Source organism: Arachis hypogaea, chromosome 17, assembly GCF_003086295.3.
Source record: "Arachis hypogaea cultivar Tifrunner chromosome 17, arahy.Tifrunner.gnm2.J5K5, whole genome shotgun sequence".
Classification (NCBI taxonomy): Eukaryota; Viridiplantae; Streptophyta; class Magnoliopsida; order Fabales; family Fabaceae; genus Arachis; species Arachis hypogaea.
The window spans coordinates 94606877-94611582 of record NC_092052.1 but is presented as its reverse complement, the minus strand read 5'-3'; positions in this window follow the sequence as shown (position 1 = coordinate 94611582).

Sequence of the window (4706 nt, the reverse complement as noted above, 5' to 3'; positions counted from 1 at the left end):
AAGAAGAATTGAATAGAAAACAGTAGTACTTTGCATTAATCTTTGAGGAACAGCAGAGCTCCACACCTTAATCTATGGCCTGTAGAAACTCTACCGTTGAAAATACATAAGTGAAGGTCCAGGCATGGCCGAGAGGCCAGCCCCTCTGATCTAAGAACCAGGCGTCCAAAGATGGTCTAATACAATAGTAAGAGGTCCTATTTATAATAAACTAGCTACTAGGGTTTACATGAGTAAGTATTTGATGTATAAATTCACTTTTAGGGCCCACTTGGTGTGTGTTTGGGCTGAGCTTAAGTGTTGCACGTGCAGAGGCCATTTGTGGAGTTGAACGCCAGTTTTTGTGCCAGTTTGGGCGTTCAACTCTGGTTTTGGATCCTTTTCTGGCGCTGGACGCCAGATTTGGGCAGAAAGCTGGCGTTGAACGCCAGTTTACGTCGTCAATTCTTGGCCAAAGTATGGACTATTATATATTGCTGGAAAGCCCTGGATGTCTACTTTCCAACGCAATTGGAAGCGCGCCATTTCGAGTTCTGTAGCTCCAGAAAATCCACTTTGAGTGCAGGGAGGTCAGAATCCAACAGCATCAGCAGTCCTTTTTCAACCTCTGAATCTGATTTCTGCTCAAGTCCCTCAATTTCAGCCAGAAAATACCTGAAATCACAGAAAAACACACAAACTCATAGTAAAGTCCAGAAATGTGAATTTAACACAAAATCTATTAAAAACATCCCTAAAAGTAACTAGATCCTACTAAAAACATACTAAAAACAATGTCAAAAAGCGTATAAATTATCCGCTCATCAGATATATTTATGTGTGGTTGTTTATAACTATTTTATCTGTTATCAGTTCTGAACTGATTATGAATGATTCTATTTATTAATTCAAACGTTTTAAAAAAAAAAAAGAAAGTACCTCGCAAACTAACTACGCTTTTAACAACGAATCAGGCTCATATAATAAATAATAGATAATAATTAGGATGACAAATTGGTAGCACTCAGTTTCTGGTATGTCCTAGGCGTACTGAAAATTGGGTCGTTACATGAGGCAAGGTAGTGATAACATCGACCTTGGCCGGGTCTACAAAAATGCCTTCGTGAGATACTACATGTCCTAACACTATACCTTGTCGTACCATAAAGTGACATTTTTCAAAATTTAAGACAAGGTTAGTGTCAACACATCTAGCCAAGACCTTGGCCAAGTTCTCTAAACAACAATCAAATGAGGTACCATAAACGCTGAAGTCATCCATAAAGACTTCCAGACAATTCTCCATTAGATTGGAGAAGACACTTGTCATGCACCGCTGAAAAGTAGCGGGTGTATTACACAGTCCAAATGGCATCTTTTTATAGGCAAAGGTGCCAAACGGACAAGTAAACGTCGTCTTCTCCTGATCTTCAGGAGCAATATGTATCTGGAAGTAGCCAGTAAATCCATCAAGAAAGCAGTAGTGAGATTTACCTACCAAGTGCTCATGCATCTGATCGATGAAGGGTAAGGGGTAATGGTCCTTCTGTGTAGCGGCGTTCAATCTTCTGTAGTCAATACATACTCGCCACGCATTTTGTACTCTTTTAGTAACCATTTCACCGTCATCCTTCTTAACCGTTGTGATGCCCGACTTCTTGGGGACAACCTGAACTGGGCTCACCCACTCACTGTCGGAGATTGGGTATATGATATCCGCATCCAGTAATCTGGTGACCTCTTTCTTCACTACATCGAGGATGGTTGGGTTGAGCCTCTTTTGCGGTTGCCTAACTGGCCTAGCTCCATCTTGGAGAAATATCCTATGCATGCATTTGCGGGGGTCAATTCCCACAATATCCGCTAGGCTCCATCCTATTGCTTTCTTGTACTTTCTTAGAACATCTAGGAGCTTTTCCTCTTCTTCACTTTAAAGCACACTAGCAATAATGACTGGAAACCTTTAGTTATCCTCTAAGAAAGCATACTTCAAATGGGATGGAAGGGGCTTCAGTTCACTTTTTGTCTCAAGCTGAGGTTCCTTTTCATCAAGCTCATGGAGCTCATTCTTGAAAACTTCCTCATGTTCATCCTCTTGGTCATCCGTTTCCTCAACAATGGGGTAGCACAACTTGTCATGGTCTTCTTCTTGCACTTCCGCTACCACTTCATCAATTACATCACATCGGAGCACAGAATGTTCTTTGGGAGGATGTTTCATGGCTTCCTCTAAATTGAACTTGATAATATTGTCTCCAACCCCAAAGGAATATATGCCAGTGAAGGCATCCAACTTGAATTTGGAGGTTTTGAGGAAGGGTCTACCAAGTAGAACGGAGGATGAGCTTCTATTTTCTGCTGGAGGCATTTCAAGGATGTAAAAATCAACTGGAAAAACCAAATCCTTAATTGCCACGAGTACATCTTCCGCTATTCCCATCACTGTGATCACACTTTTATCGGCCAAGGCAAACCACACTGCCGACTTCTTTAATGGAGCTAAATTCAACCACACATAGATAGAAAGTGTCATGATGCTTACACAAGCTCCCAAGTCACACATACAATCATGAAAAGTGTGTCTACCAATACAACAAGACACTAAGCACGGTCCAGGGTCACCACATTTCCTTGGAATAGGTTCCATCAAGGAAAAAATTGAACTACCCAAGGATAATGTCTCTAATTCTCCTATCCTATCCTTGTGTGTACACAAGTCTTTCAAAAATTTTGCATACTTTGGAATTTGTTGAATAGCATCAAGAAGTGGTATGGTTACCTCAACCTTTTTGAACACCTGAAGCATGTTCAAATCAAATTCCAGTGTTTTCTTCGCCTTCTTCACCATGGAAAGGAATGGAATAGGAATGGACTCATCCACTATAGCTTTCCTCTTGGGTTCCTTGAGGTTTACTCCTTCTTCCTCCTGCCTTTTGTCTACCACCTGTTCTTCATGTGGAGCTTCAACAACTACCTCTTCCTCATGAATATCTCCCATGACCCTTGGAGGTATCTCCTCTAATGTAGTACCCGACCGTAGAGTGATGGCATTGAGACCGCCTCTTGGGTTTGGTTGGGGTTGGGATGGAAGGTTAGAGGAACTTGAGGGTTGGTTGGTGTTGTTATTGGGGGTTGGTGGTTGGTTTGACATGTTCATTTTTGAAAGCAAGTTGGTGAGGTTAGCCAATTGAGTATTCAAGGCATCAAATTGAGCCTTGTTGCTCTCATCTCATTTTTCCATGGTGGCTCTAAGCTCATCAACTTGATTGTTGGAAGACGGAGGAGTTTGCTTTTGGTTTTGTTGTCTATGGTATGGTGCTTGGTACTTGGTGTAGTTGTTTTGGTTTTGGTTGGAGTGGCCTTGGTTGGCTTGGTAGTTGGTGTTGTTATGGTAGTATTGGGATGGAGATTAGTTGTTGTTGTGATAAGAAGGAGAGTTGTTCCACCTTTAGTTTTGATTGCTCCCTTGTGCATTATCCCTCTACCCTTGATGTTGATTACCACCTTGATGGTAATTGTTTTGACCTTTAGGAGGGTAGGGTGGACGGTTGTTATAATTTACATTGGCTACCACAAGAGTATGTTTCTCTTGAATTTGATGGCATTGGTCGGTATAATGTGTGGTGCTAGAGCACAAACCACAAATCCTTGGAGGGCCTTCAAGCTGAGCAATCGGAGGTGGGGCTTGGATGGCTTGGATAGAGTAGTATTCCTTTTAATCCTTTTAGATTTGTGTAAGGATGGTGGTCATATCCCTAAGTGCTTTGGCTAGACTTGATTCGGAAGGAGATGGTTCTACCACACCCTTGAGAGGGTTACTTCTCACCCTTGTGTGTTGTGTAGCTTCGGCAACATCCTTTATCAAATTCCAAGCTTCTCCCTCCGTCTTGTTTTTCGAAAGGAAACCACCACTAGAAGCGGTGAGCAATCTTCTATCTTCCGCACAAAGACCTCCGGTAAAGTAGCTAATGAGCAAGTGAGTGGTCATTCCGTGGTGTGGACATGACTCCAATAGCCTCTTGAACCGAGACCAATACTCGTACAAACTCTCTTGGTCTCTTTGCATTATACCCGAAATCTCTTTCCAGATGTAGTCGGTCTTCTCCGGTGGGAAGAACATATCAAGAAACTCTCTTCTCAAGAAATCCCAATTAGTCACAATCTCATCCGGTAGCGAATAAAACCATGTTTTTGCTTGCGCTTCAAGAGAGAAAGGGAAGGCAAAAACCATGATAGCCACCTCATCGGCTCCATGCCTTCGAGCCGTAGAACAAGCAACTTGAAAATCCTTCAAATGTCGGATGGGGTCTTGACCCGGTAACCCATGATACTTAGGAAGTAGATTTATCAAGCTACTCTTCAACTCGAAGTTTGTATCAAGGTTAGGGTACCTTGCTTGCAATGGTTGAAGTATGATATTCGGAGCTCCTTGCTCATGCAAAGTGATCCGGCGTGGCTCCACCATGTGTGGCTCACCTGTAGGATGCAAAGATGTATTAGTAGTGCCAACAGAAGAATAGGAAGTAGCGGACTTCAAGTCACTCTTGGTAACATCTAGTGATTCGGTATTTTCCTCAAGAGAGGCCGAGGTACTAGGCGTATAGTCCAACCGCCGTCTAGCTTGCCGAGTGTGTAACAAAGTTCTTTCAATTTCGGGATCAATATCGGCTAAGCTAGAATTTAGTTGAGACCGAGTCATCAAACTTGAGAGTCATAGCACAAATGTA